The sequence below is a fragment of the Macrobrachium rosenbergii genome, chromosome 45 (assembly GCF_040412425.1).
Source record: "Macrobrachium rosenbergii isolate ZJJX-2024 chromosome 45, ASM4041242v1, whole genome shotgun sequence".
NCBI lineage: Eukaryota > Metazoa > Arthropoda > Malacostraca > Decapoda > Palaemonidae > Macrobrachium > Macrobrachium rosenbergii.
In genome coordinates this window covers 13,242,005-13,258,043 of record NC_089785.1, presented here as the reverse complement: position 1 = coordinate 13,258,043, position 16,039 = coordinate 13,242,005, and positions in this window count along the sequence as shown.

Here is a 16,039-nt window from a genome sequence, read left to right as displayed (position 1 = left end):
CAATTTGAAACGCCATTTACCTGTAATTTCATTTATAATGACTATTTACTTACAGAAAGGTACATAAAATCGAGGTCCAAGTTAACTGAATTTTTGTATTTTTTCGTTTATTTTATTGATTGATTGATTTATTTATTTTATTTATTTAGTTTATTTATTTAGTTTTTTTTATTTTTGCATTTTGGTCTATTTTCCTTTTTCGATCATTTGATGCAAACTTGAAATGATTAACTTTTAAGATGACACCAAAACATGTATCCAAGTCTGCAAAGTAACTTAACAGAGACCAGCAAAGAAAAATACGCCTAACATAAAGCGGCCGCTGAGAAATCACATACCACTGAAGCAGACGTGATTCGACGGGACGAAAATATCAGAGGTCATTTTTTAACATCATTCATGAAAATAAGACTGAAAAATCTCTCATAAAATATAATGTTAGCTGAGTCCTCGTTCCGTTCTCTACAGCCTTTAAAAAAGTTACTCCTTGTCGCAACTAGTTATTTCGAGTGTTCAACTAAACAACTAAACATCTAACAGCTTTAAGTTGGAAATGACTTCCATAAATCCTTCAAATTATTATCATGTCATGCTTCTGTTGGAGATTTGTTCTTTGTTTGTGAACAGCATTTCTTGAATATCCTATAAGGGAATTTCTTTGATTGGGAACCTTATATCAACTTACTTTTTTAGTTATATATCAAAATAATTAATTTTTATTGTATTTTTGTTTTGTTAAGAGGTTTGGCATTATCATACCCCGACTGAGCTGACGAGGCTGCCCTTACCTGGTAGAAATGAAACTCTGCTTCATTCACTTGAAGTCCAGTTCCCTTTCTTTGTTAATGAAAAGGAGAATCTAAGGCCCCTTTCTAGCCCAGGAAAGAAGAAAACAAGAAAGAGAAAGAGGCAGGAAGAAAGGGCGCGTTTACCCAGGAAGGAGATGATGGACGTTGTCTCAGGAAGGAAGGAAAATATGAGTCAGGAAAACAGAGGAAGGGAGTAATCCAAAGCATGGGAACAAAACGAAAAAACTAAAATGGACAAACAAGATTTATTCAAACCATAATTTGCATAACACTTTCAGTTCCTTCACTCTCGTAATCTATGCCATCAAGAAAAAGTAAAAACTCATTCTTGCAATCTTCAGCGGCTGAGGTTGAGGGGAAATGACCCTGATCTCAATCTCAGGCACTTCCTGCTCGAGAAAAATGACATAGGTAGTTAAGCCAACACACTTAACAGTCCCTAGAAATGAGGTCATTCGTGGGTCATAAAAACCAAGACTTCAGGAAATTGCTGAAGTTGAAGGTGTTGTTTGTTTACTATTTGTTTTGGCGTCTCACAACGACATTTTGAGACAATTTGTATACATATTTGTATACTTGTCTCTTATACATCTGCGTCTCTCGTTTAGAAAAATGGTTTGGGAGACTTTATAATTGGCAAGTAGAAAATCAATATTTAATTGAATAAAAGCAGGACTTTTTTTAAGACATTACATGAAAGACTACAACGGAAATAAATTATGAAAGTAATATAGAAAAGACAACTAAATTAAAGTGCGTCCACTTTAACGTTACGTATCTTAGGTAAAGGTGCGCCCATTCCACAGTAAAACATGTCATATACATACGTCGGCAACTTATCGCATACATAACACAAACAGGTTGAAAATAAAAATCAACGACCGTAAGCGGAGACCGAACCTTTGGCAAACGCTGGATAGTCGCCAGAAACACTGATTAGAAATACCACTAAGTCGTTGACCTGTATTAGCCTGTTTGACGTGTGTGCGATGAGCTGCAGACCGATGTTTATGACATGTTATAGTGCAGTGTGGGCGCACCATAACAGTATTAACTTACTAAAGGAAGAAGGTCACTCAAAGTTAAGACAAGTCCGGAACTGTACCAGAAACATTGTTGAACAAACAGTCCACACTGCCTGGTGAGGTTATAGAGCAGTTGTACACTACTTGGAATGTCGAATATAAGCAAGCAAGCGCTACATGGTCGAGTCTACTGACGAAGAAGAAGCAAAAAATGATGATAAACATGAGAAAAAGACAACGAGAGAGGAGAGCAAGAGGTGGATCAGACAATCATGATTGATCAATCCAGTGCTACAGAAGGATTCAGAAACTTAAGAAGGCTAAATCCTGGCTTGCCCTGTGGCAGTCCTATCATGCTTTACGTCATAAATGAAGAAGATGTGATCTGATACGTGGGCCAAGATTATGTAAAAAGTGTCATATTTTCGCTCACCCAAGAATAGCTGTGCACCGGCTATATATAGGACGCCATAAATGTTCCAAAAATGTTTCGAACACACCTTTACAGTTTCCGAAACATTGTTCCTTAACACACAACTACTACATAAGGGTGCGTCCACACTTCGTACATATCACCGACAGGAAGTCAACGACCATAAATGGAGAACGAACCTTTGGCTCATGTTGGATAATCTTATGAAGCCATTTGAAAGCGCTGACTAGTACTGTATAGTCATCACAAACAGTTGGAAACAAGTCACCGACTTATTGGTAGTACTAACCAGAGTTCATACGCTGGAACAAGATTTGTCCTCCACTTATGGCTGCTGACTTGTTTTCAACCTGTTTGTGATATGTATGTGATAAAGTGGCTGATGCGCGTTTATGACATGGTTTTACTGCAGTGCGGACTGACCCAAAAAATAACATTTCTTCCTTTCAATGGACACATAAGTCTAACACTTCCCCCCAGTTCCAGTTCCTCCTCTCTCCCGGTCGGTCCTTCTTCTCTTAGGCTTCCTGCTGGGCTAAGAAAAGGAAATCAGGTCACTAAGCTATTAACCCTTGTCCTTAAGGAAATAACCTTGACTAAATGTTATCTTTATAATAAAAACAGTGAATGAATTTGATATGTGGGTCAAAGGGCATACTATATAAAATCTTTATAATAGAAACAGTGAATGAATTTGACATGTGGGTCAAAGAGCGTACTATATAAAATCTTTATAATAAAAACAGTGAATGGAATTGACATGGGGGTCAAAGAGCGTACTATATGAAATCTTTATAATAAAAACAGTGAATGGAATTGACATGGGGGTCAAAGAGCGTACTATATAAAATCTTTATAACAAAAACAGTGAATGGGTTTGACATGGGGGTCAAAGAGCTTACTATATAAAATCTTTATAATAAAAACAGTGAATGGATTTGACATGGGGGTCAAAGAGCGTACTATATAAAATCACACGTGTATCTATACAATTTTTCCTATGTTACAAGGACAGCCTACAAGTAGTGAACCCAATGATTTTAGACTTGACATCGTTTACTACGGGCCAAGCATTTGTCTACAGTGACCCCTGTATAAGTAAGCAGAATGATGATAACTTGGTCTGAGATTAGGGCCGGCACAACTACAGTTGAAGCTTAAGAAAAAGTGGTCAGGACTTCCCGTTTCAACCATCTCCTTTATTACCGTAATTTTTGTACTAGTTATGTTAAGGGACCCTAGACTTTGTATTAATAGGTATTTATGACTCTATACACGAAACTAGAAAATGATCCTATAAGGTTCTATGGTTATTTTTCTACCGGTTTTTATGTACTTTGGCGTGTTTGCGCGCGCTCAAGTTTAAATACCACGGGCACTTAAATGCCAATCGACACCCTGTCAAGAGATGGATGATTGGAACATTTTATTTATTATTATTATTATTTTTTTTTAATACTTTTGTTCGAGAGGCTAACCGTGCTGCAGGGCATTTGTCCTCGAAATGTTTCATACCCATTTTCTATGATTGGTAATTCATCTCTAATCAGTGACGTCACAATATTTTGTTTACATGTGGCTGGATGGAACTTGTCTCCCAAAAATGTTATTTCTTGAATTTCCTTGCCACTGTTGCTGAAAATATTACATATATCATTAAATAAGGCATTGTGAAGATGCAGAGACCAAAAAAAATAAACAAATAAAATTTAAAAAATAACAGCAAAGTGGCTTATAAAGGAGGCGAGGCCAACAAGGAAAAGCTCGAAGCTGAAGCTAAACGAAGATCATCCAGTGGAAATTCTGCTAAAGAAAAAACAGCGTCGTTCGTAAATCTCTTTTCATGGCAAGTGGTCTGAATATTTCTAGTGCCAAATAAGAAAAACTTGTAAAACATCCTGATTATTGTTCTAGAGCTGGATAATTAACCAGAAGTGTCTCCAAAAACTGCCAAAACTTCACCTACAAACCGTCAGACTTCAGGTGTCCTTTTCTCAAACGTAAAGTTTTACAACTTCAGATTTCTAAGGCTCCGTTGATTTTGAACTCAGAGGCCTATTTCTCTTTGTTATTTGTGTCCGAAAGGTTCTAGTTTCTTTTGGGGCATAGTTACAGCTATGTTTACATTACATATTTTTTTTATGAATTTTCAGTACTTAACTTTCAATTTTTTCTATGTCTGTATTAGTCCGCCTAAGCAATTAGTACCAACAGCTGAGAATATAAGTGTAATTGAATAACTTAGCCCATTTTATAAGCTTGAAAGTGTATAGTTTTCAAAATTACCTACAAAAATGAGATTCATTTTAAAATAAAATATCCTTAGCAGTTAAAAAAATGTATAATTTTCCTAATTTGTTCATATTTTTATTTCTATAAAATTCTGATTTTTATATCAGCTAAATAACTATTTTTCAGAAATTTTAACGTATAATCAACAAACTGAAATTATTTAATTGGGATTAAATGATAAATACATAGGCGTCATAAGTCACAGGGTCCCTTAAAGTGTTAAAACTAAAGAATGAACTAGAGACAAATTTAATGTGATAAATCGCACCATGCATACCACTTTATATAATCTGTATAATCAAGAGGCAGCAACTTCAAACATTTCAAACACTTTAAAGAATATTTCCTTCAACCGTTTTCTTTGGGTTTATAATCTATCAACACAAACGTGACCATTCCATTGAAGATAATTAAAGTGTGATGTCAAGCTTCTCATATCTCACCACATATGCTGTAGTTATCAAAAACCAAAAAATGAATTTAATGCTGAAATGAAGTGGAACCACCACTTTTACTGAAGCTTCAACTCCGCTTTGAAAGATTGTAATATCTGAACGGAATTTATATTTGTGGCAAGTAGGGGGTAAAGAACCTCAGAATTTCCTTAATGGGCATTTCTCGTAAGAGGATGACTGAAAGAAATCTGAAAAAGCAGGAAAAGTAATGGGGCCCCTAAAACATTTTTAAGCTGTGGAAAGTTTGGACGTTTCTTTACGGGATTTATTCTATGAAAATCCTCAGCATCAGAGGGATTAAAGGATATGGCGGTTCTTGGTGCAAATAGAGTGGAGCTGTTGGTTTATAATTGAGGCATTAGAGGCATAACTACAAAAGGTTCCTCTCTCTCTCTCTCTCTCTCTCTCTCTCTCTCTCTAACCTCTATAACGTGGATCTCCCAACGGAAACAAAATCTTTAATCTTATTATAACGAGAAATACCTGAAGCCCAAGTACGACTTTAACATATTAAGAACTCATTGAAGGGATTAAATCATCTTCATAACTTGTTTACCTTCAACACACATTAGCATTTGTTTACCTACAAATGCCAATGTGTTGAAGGTAGCAATCAAAAACAAAATTTCATACATAAAGTCGAACGTCGTCCACCTTCTTTTATGGACAATTTGTTTTCTCATTTCACTATTCTTATTGGGAAATGGTACAACGCAGTTTTCAATCAACTCTCAAAAGAATCAGAAAAGATTAGGAAGGCTTTCTCGTTCATGTTCCGCAAAAGAGGAATGCTATCAATGAAAATGATAACGTTGCTGGTAAAATTTTAGAAACCATGATTACTGCCATACTGGTCATATTTCTTATTATTAAATGATTATTTATACGGAATAAACCACCAAGAACATTAACATATGAAGCGTACCTCAAAAAATATGCAAAAACTGAGAAAAGAAAAGAAGCAGAAACAGAGAACAACAAAGAAATACAAAATAATGATTCCCATATTATTTGACGTATTGATGGGTGTGGGAAGCCTTGAAAAAGAATAAGTTGGAATCTGGCGGTAAAGAGGCAGAATGGATTTCAAGGAAATTTTCATGGCATCTTCGTCTCTGTATCTCTTCCTTTTCCTATCACATGGCCTCCTGTAATCTTACATTTATTGCTTTTTGTCGGAGGACCTCAAAAATGTCCTATTTGGGCTCTTTCTATTTTAATGATACAGAATACAACGATGAATCTTTAAAAAAAAAAAAAAATTCTCGTGAACCGCAATCTTTCCACGTACTGACGTCTCTCTCTCTCTCTCTCTCTCGTCTTTGATTTACCTTAGATACTCATTCTTCTCTTTACTCCTGTTTTTCCTCCTCTATCCCCCTGTAAATTTACTCCTATTACTAAATGTCTAGAATTTGTCCTGTTTCTATGCCGTGCCCAGATGCATCTGAATATCCAGATAGTGTTTGTATTTTGTTGCAAAATACTTTACAAAGAATGATGATGGAAGTGTCCAACACTTTTTGTTGAATGGGGACTACATAAATATTTCACAGGGTGAGACAGGCTGTCCTCCCCGCAAACGTGAATGCAACGGGACAAATTCGGGAATGCAACAGGAAACATTCTGCACGTTTTTCGACGCATTATCCCCTGCAGGGATGGATGGCCTTGTTGCTGGGGAATTGAGTGACTCTCCAGTTTGTTTTAGTCACAAGGGGTTTCATCCCACCCGTTTTTTGCGTTTTCCAAACTCTATTTTTTTTCTGGTCGTTAATACGTCTCTCATAGGTTTTCCATTTTTGACGCTCTAAACATATTGCTATCATCAGCATACTCACATACGAAAATGCATTCACATAAGCCAAACATATATATATATATATATATATATATATATATATATATATATATATATATATATATATATATATATATATATATATATATCTAGCGTAGGTAAATGCTTTTTCGTATATGAGTATGCTGATGATAAAAATATGCTAAGAGAGTAAATAATTGAAACATTTTATTCAATCACGTCAACAAGTATATATAAAAGTTTAATCGAGGGACCGAAGCTGCAAATGGAAATGCGCTGTCTGAATTTGCATTATCGTGACACTGCAATCTCGCTGATTACATCGAATTTTTCACGCAGTACGGAAAGTTCAGACAAAACGATGATGAAATGGAGTGTGGTGATCACTGAATTCCGGTCACGCACGCCCACTCACAGGTACTGTACTGTACATGGACCTCAAAGCCTAGCATGGCAATGGATAGAAGAAGAAGGAAATATGTTTTTCTTGGAATGATAGTAGTGATGTTACTCTACTAAAACTTCATCTAGAAAGGGACGAAATCCGTCTTTTATTCTATTTCTTTTTTTTTTAATGTGATCCTTTGTCGTTTTAAGGCACGATAAAAAATATATCTTCCTAATGTTTACTGTGTGTGTGTGTCTGTGTGTGTGTGTGTCTGTGTGTGTGTGTGTGTGTGTGAGAGAGAGAGAGAGAGAGAGAGAGAGAGAGAGAGAGAGAGAGAGAGAGAGAGAGAGAGAGAGAGAGGTGGGAACAATGGGCTACATAACCCTATATTCCGTTTCCTAAGAGAAACTGGTCCACCAGTATATCTATATTTGGGAACAATTTAGACAAAATCTTAAAAAGAAATTTTGTTCATGTTTTCTTGTCTCTCATTTGCATTACCTTGTACTTTAAAAAGGATTTTGTTTTGAGGACAGTTATGAAAGTTAATGTTGTTGGGATTTCTTTATTGTTTTTCATTTTTAAGTTTTAAACAAAATCCTTGATGATGATGATGAATTGTTTTCTGTTATTTTGGGTAAAAATGTTTGAAGAAAAAGCCTTCATATTCATTCGTTATTTATCTGCCATGCAAACAAAAATACCATTTGGTTGACATCTAAAATATATGGTGTTTTCATTTCTGTATTATCGGTCCCGAACAATTCTGAAAATCATGAAGACCTATGCACTTTATTTTTGCCTCATGTTTCATTATATCGAAAAAGGATTACGTCTCTCCTTACCCGGAGTTCTTCCCTTGAAAACCCAAATTATTGTTGGCGATGACAACATATGTTCCTATGCCGTTCGGGAACATCATTCCACTATTTCACCACCGAAAGAAAAGTGACTGGTTCATCCATCAAAGCCAGGGAAAGGAGTCTATCAAGTTTCTTCTCTCTCCTGACGTTTGGGAAAGAAAACTCGGGATCTGACGCTGCTAATTAAGAGCAGGCAGGGGACGAGTTTCGTTCCAATATTCCATCGGTGCAGACAGATATCCGATATAAAGATGCATTCAAGTCTCTTTTATAATGGATTTCACTCGAAATACAGTCATGATGTACGAACATAAACCTGTTTTATTTAGTTGTGTTCTAGAGCATTAAATCAGTAAAGAACATTTTAAGAGAATATGTGAATGAAAGTAGGCATTCCGATTTATCAGGAATCTTTCCTTTTCCAGATCCCAAGTGGAATTGTCTGCCAATTACCCTCTTTACTTCCCTCTTACCCTCTTTACTTCCCTCTTACCACCCGTAATCATTTGCAGATTTTTCTTATGATCCCGCATTCCCTTCCCGTCCTTATCTCAACCTTTCAGGCACTCGCTTTTACCTCCCCATTCTTCACTGATGCCTTTAATACGGACACAAGGAACATATTGTCTACAGAGAAAATAAAGCTTTGTTCTCTTCAGTATAAAGAATAAACTTTATTTCCTTCATCGCTTTCAGGATAAATCTCCCAGCAACGTTTCGGGTTTTTGACAGGGATTCTGTCAGGTCTAGGAGCCATGTCCGCTTGGAAATAAATAAAATGACTTTAAGAAATTATATTCTATCTAAAATACTACCTTAAAAGGTTATCGGACCATACACCACATACATGATTGCATGTAATGTGTTTCATTAATTCGCAGAAATCTAAGGTGCCATTCTGGCAGAAGTTTGTTCGCTTTGAGAGGAAGTCAGCACCATTTCTGGTACAGTGTCCAAGCTTTATTTGGGAAGCCTTATCCTCCTTGGAGTCTTTACCATAGAATCCAGAGTTGAAAACGAATTATATCAAGATACATGTTCTTGGAGATGTGATTAGGTAAATTTATATAATCTATTAGCCTGTAAGCACCAGCGTTGAAAAAACAGAAATGATATCTTCAGTGACAAGATTCATATATTATATTTAGTTCCATGTTTTTTGGGACAGTTATTTTTGGTTTGGGTCAATGTCAAATGAAAGGTTGTTGAAGACATAACAGGAAGAGATGGTTTGTGCCTTCATGGGTTGACTGACATTTGTATCAGCCATTTTTACACTTGGTCAACCTTTCTTGCAACATACTGAAACATTTTCTTGTCTGGTGTGGCCCGTTGAACTTATCCAAAAGCATCACTATGAATGTAGGAGAAGAGTAAATAAGTTGTATCAAATATGCTGTATGCTATCATCGCGCTGGCGCTGCACACCCACCCAAAGTACTCAAGAATATTGAACAGTGTTTTATTGTTCCTTAAAGGCATATGAATTTCCTCTTCTGACATGGTCACTTAAACAGCAGACATATCTCTGACTTACAACCCTGAATGGTACAACAGGGTTAGACATTACACGTGTAAGGTTATAGCTTTTGGAATAATTTTGGCTGCCATATCTTTAAACATTGAAATAGCTACGCTTACCATGAAAATAATACGGACAAACCATTTTTTATCCATTCACTATCCCCGTAAACATTCAATTACTCTAACATTCGTCATTATCTGAGTCTCAGTATACAGTGAGTCATTGTCATAGTTCACTACCAGCGGTTAAGAATACTTCGTTTTGGACATTTCTCTCTTCAGGTGGCTATCAAGGAAGCACAGTTTACTCATTCTGTCCGAGTTGAGTCTCTTAAAGAAGGTTACTGTATATTAATTAGGATAGCTCTTGATGTACTGTGCGGCAATGTTCAGGAAACAGTATCAGAACCTGTATGAAGAAATACTCTTCTTGGGGATACCTAGAATTTCTTACTTCAAAGGGCTGAATGTTTTCTCTGGAAATTCCTTTACTTTTCATGGTGTTTTCACAGATATTAAAAACATCTATTTAACTCCATATGACAAACATCAAATATTCTAGAATAACAAACTCAAACACATTTTTTGTCTCTTAATCATTAACACATTTTTTGTCTCTTAATCATTATAAAAACTATCTAATACCAATTTTTTCGGCGACACTTAAGTGCTTCGAACCTATCCCTTCTAAAATAGAACAGAAAGCACTGACGTACAACTCTCAACAATTACATTCTCTCATTCTTAGTTCATGAAGTATATAATTTATAGCGGATGCTTCTCAATGCCAAATGGTTTTTACGCACGCACCCTGAATATGATATTACACTGATATAAAGGATTTTACGATTCGCAAAAATATTACATAAGAGAGCGGAAAAATAATACGGAAGTGGAGGGATATGACATACAATATTATTTTACGAATCTGGCATAAATTCCCCCTCTATTACAAGAGACGTATTTCAGCGCCAGTGATTTAAATTAATGTTAACTTGTAGTATTAACTCCTGAATAAAACGATATCCTTATTAGTCTGAGCTGACAGTCAAAGAGAAATGGTAAAAGTGAACGACCCTTTATAAAGAACTTTCGTCATCATGGAATATCTGACAACATACATCTAAAAGAGACCTATAAATTACTGATCATTTTCAATAGCATCACTTATTTTAACTTTTCGTCTAAACCTATTTACTGTAATGAAGAGCCCAGTTTATCATATGTGTTCTTTACATTAAGTGTGACTCTTTCATATAGCACTTATTGACTTTTTCTTTTAAAACAAGATGAGACATAACATAGTAAACGATATTGTGTTTAATATACTTTAATATAATACACGCTCCATGTTCATGTTTATGAATCAGGGTTTCTTCTATAAAAAGTCATTTTCCTTACAAGAGTCTCTCATAAACGTTCTGTATGTGATTTTCATGATATTTATGAAATTCCTGGATGAAAGCTGAACTTTCGGTATTTTCGGTGAAAGCTTTTCAGATCCCACCTGAATCATCCGAACGTTTACACCACAAATACATATTTGCCCCAACAAGTTTCTATTTACCCACACCTTAAGAATGAAATAAATGAGGTTTGCAACCGCCTTCTAAGCTGAAATAAACTTGGCGGTTTTAGTGAAATCTTAAAACTAAAAATCAATCTTTCTGAGAGAGAGAGAGAGAGAGAGAGAGAGAGAGAGAGAGAGAGAGAGAGAGAGAGAGAGAGAGAGAGAGAGAGAGAGAGAGGTTACAAGCTAAAAGAGTATTTCCATTGGCAAAATGAATGTTATACAAAGAAGAATAAGGAAAAACACTACCATTATTATTGCAATTTACTTCATAAAATATACTCTTTACAATAAAGACGTTAGTACACTTTAACATCATGTTCCATCATTGTAGTGAATTACTGTGATGAAGCGCTTTCACTGGTATTGCGAAATATGATGACTTTAATAGGTCGTTTTTAAAGGTTCTACAGTAGATAGCTGAAGACCCTGTAAGAAAGTGGTATGAAGAAGACGAAGGTTTTGACGGCCTTTTAAGATATCAATATTAATCATTGTTATTAAGAGAACCCTGCATTTGGCATAAGTTAAAATGATCCTAAGCAAGAGAAGAAAGGGAGAATAAAATAAAGAGTAACGTGAAGAGAACAATAAAAGCGATAATTTCAATTTTTATGTTCGTGGGTTTGTTGATACCATTAGCCTCCCTCGGAATGGGCGTATGGAACTGAGTCAATTCGAAATTGGCAGTAAAAGAAGGAAAACAAAAATAGATCTCTGGGGAAATTATCTTATGATTTCGGTCATTTATATTCGGTCGCCTTGCTATATCAATCATCCAAAATGACACCGAGGGTCTCGTTCGGTCCTCAGAAATGGATTCTTTCGGTGGGCCGTGATTTTATAGATATAGTCTATTCAGGGGATCTTCGGGTTTCCTTTATAGGATACTATATATATGCAGGAATAAACGTCTCCATATATCGAAAGGATAAAAATCGAAACTGAATCTTGAACGAAATAGAACACACAATCTGCGTTCCATCATGAATCACAATCTCTGATGTGCTGATTCGACCCAGGTTTTTCTCTTCTCTCCTATTCTATTTGCCTTCATCTTTTTTGCTCGATTTATCACTTAAATGAGTGCCTACGATTTTTTTTACAGTGTTTTCAAGATGTATTTCTGTATGTTAGTATGATTTATCTTCTATCTATAAACATAAAATTCGTTTGATTTTTACTTTACTGAGGCAAAATTGATAATCACAAAATTCCAGTTTTTAGGTCATAATCATAAATAGGTAAAGCAATCAAAATTGTTAAAGAAAATATGAAAATCAAATAATTATGCAAAAAAATGGGGTCGTATTTAAACCACGCGCAAGAAACAGATTTTCCCCATAATGGAAAATCACAACTCTTGATACTCATTACAAAACATGAAAGAGTTTAATTACGATTTGAATGTGTTGTATGGTAATGTTAAGGTGATATTATTATTACTATTATTGTTATTGCTGCTTTAAAATCCTGCCCATTTCATGAACCTTATTGCTAATATAATTCTCCGTAAATTAAAAACAAGAACCAACTTTTTTCTGAGAGCAGATTAGGATTCCTTCTAGCAGTGCTACCAGACGTCCAGATGAATATATAGATGCAACATCCATTATCTATCTCTCTCTCTCTTTCTCTCTCTCTCTCTCTCTCTCTCTCTCTCTCTCTCTCTCTCTCTCTCTCTCTCTCTCTTATAACTAGGAAAATGAGAATACAGATTAATTTATCAGCAAAATCATTAATCGGTAGTAAATTAAACAAAAATAATGAACCGCTTGAAAAAAAAATAACACATATATCCTTCTCCTTTCTTTTCTATAATGGGAGATAGCAAGAAACCAAAAGACAAGAGAAACATGAATAATCTCATTTTGGTTTCGCACTGTTGTCATGGTATTTGCTCTAGCTTTAAAACCAAAGTCAAAAGCACTCAGAAGGTGTAAAAACAGTCCTACAATAAATGAGTTTTTGAGTCCAGTCAGGTGACCTCCTTTGCTGAGGTTTGGTCATCACTCTTATTGCTCTTGATATCTCTAAGGATTCGGCAGAGTCTGGCATAAGGCTCCACTACCCCGTGATCTACACGTCAAGCAGTTAAGGGACTTGGCTCCCTTCCACTGCCAAACTGTAATGCCATTTCTTTCCTTAATGAAAAGGCGCTCCTGTGGTATCATATAGACACATTTTTTTTTTCATTTTTTATTGTTCTTGTCTTCTTCGGGCATGGGCATGACATAGAGATAAGGCTGCCCGTCCAATCACATTTCAAAATGACAATGATATTATGAAAACCCTGCATGCGTCACTTTGAGCCATCATAAAACTACCCCATACCTTTCTATACAAAACATAAACGCTTTACACCCATCCTTTCTAAAATAAAATAAGAGTGACAAGTGACACAGCTCGGAGAGATTGTCTTCTAGGATACAGAACAACTGACATGTCACTTACAGTTTGTGCTTTCACTGCCGTTGTGTTATACAGTTAACATAATATGTTACATAAATGTAAGGGAAGGTTCCCTGAAAACGACTGGCTGCATTCAAAAGGAGTTGAAACTTTATGTAAAACCTCCACAAAAAACGGGAAGGCAAAGCTACAACCTGAAGAGCGGAGCCACAACACAAAACGTTTTCTTCAAGTATTCAAAACACATTTCCTCGCAGTAGAAGAGCCACATTTCAGATGCGGCACTCTACTCAAGCTGTTATATCATTTTGTGTTATAACATTAATTGCTACATGAATTAATAACATCCATATCATTATGATATGAGCAACATCCGGGATCAGGTTTAAAGAGAAGGCATCTGATTTTGAAATCTTCAAAATTAATTACTTATTACTCATATATTTATTTAAATTTCTAGCAAAAGATCCATCTTGAATTATTTACATTTTACAAGAAATTATAAATAACTTTTCCGTTGATAAGACATTTTTAAACGTGAAAAATCGCAAGGGACACTGATGATGACAGCGAGAGCTAACGCAAAGTAAGATGCAGTGATGTGAAAATGTGTACATAAGAAAATTAGATCTAATGTCCTAGTCATTATTTTTCTTATTATTACAGATATTACCATGTTCATTATTTACGATGATGGGAAGTGGCCCATTTATCTTTGTGTTGTAGCAAATAACATTTTAATTGATATAATGAATGCAGGTGTTTGTGAAATTGGAATTCTTTCACTTAAAAACTTCTTAACCATTATTTATTATATATATTGTTACAATTAATATTTAACTCAGTAATACATAATGATTATAATGAAAACAATAAAAAATTTACTATATACCCAGTATCATAATCCTCTTTGGGAAATGAAGCATGATAATATTATGGTCAATGAATTTATCAGTGACAAGATGAAATCGAATGGTTTTTATGGCCCATGTTTATGTTTTGCTCACTTTAAGAGTCCATGAAAGCATAGTATGAGGACGAGGGTTTTAGTGGCTTTTGGCTGTTATTTTTATTATACCCAAATGCTAAGAGTCCGTGATAACATTAATGTATATTTGGATTTAACTTTTAATTCTGCAATAGCTAAATTGTACTGAAATGTTCTTGTAGAGTCCTTAGCTTTATTTTGATTATAGAAACTGAAATAAATTCCGGTGTACAGTGAAAGAATATTCGATTTCCAATTAATAAGTAAATATATATATATATATATATATATATATATATATATATATATATATATATATATATATATATATATATATATATATATATATCGCTACAAATGTCGTTTACTATCAATTCGCACTACTTTGGGATATGTCACCGAAGGAATTGCAGTCAATAACTGATTTGGTAACCAAGTGGCTTGAACATCCAACAGTGCCAATCAACGACTTCCAGTCATTGTTCTAGACCACTGAGCTGTCAAGAGAGGTATAAGTTAATGCTGACTCTCCTGTACATATCCTCGTCGAGTGAGGAATTTGTACTTAGCGTCAGGCGTTCGAGTCATAAGTACCAAATCATTTATTGCTTATAATTCCCCTTCACTGACATTCCCGAAGTACAGCAATTGGATATGAAATATCTCTGTATAATGTTTGTATATAAAATGTCACAGTGATGGAATAAAAATTCATATATATAAATATATATATAAATATATATATATATATATATATATATATATATATATATATATATATATATATATATATATATTCAAAGGGAGTCAGGGAAAGGCACTGTCCATGTGCATTTATCACGATATGCCGACGTTTCACAGCTCATCTAAGTTGCATTTTCTAGAGTGGAAACAGCGAACATGTCGATCAGTAAAATAATAAAATTAGAATTACAATAAAACATTCAGCAAAAAATGACAAAACTTCACCAAGAGAACAAGGAAAAGCCTGGTGACAACCCCAACAAAAGGAAGCTAAAAACGAACTACTCGCGCTGAATATTACAAAATAAAAATAAAAATGAACATAGTCAGGGAAGAGACAGCTGAACAAGACTATTCCTCTATGAGCATCAAAGCGCACTCGCATCAGTCTCTTAGCACATCCCATAGATCCCTGACTACATCTGGGCAATGAACTCATTTATGACGTTGGATGTAAATACAGAACTGAACTTGTCTTTCAATCCGAAGAGAGCCAAGTGTTCGGGGTTCTTCAGAATGAGTTTGAGGTTGAGGGCGGGTAATTCCTTTTTAATCATGTTAGAAATTTCTTTCTGTAATAATCATCTTATATTGGAGAATCTAGCGTACAAAGTCATTTTAAGGACTGTAATACAGAGTATTCAACAATTTAAAATATAATTTTATGTAAAAAGTTGTTCTTGAAAAAATTACAGTTGTTATTTCGTCATGAAA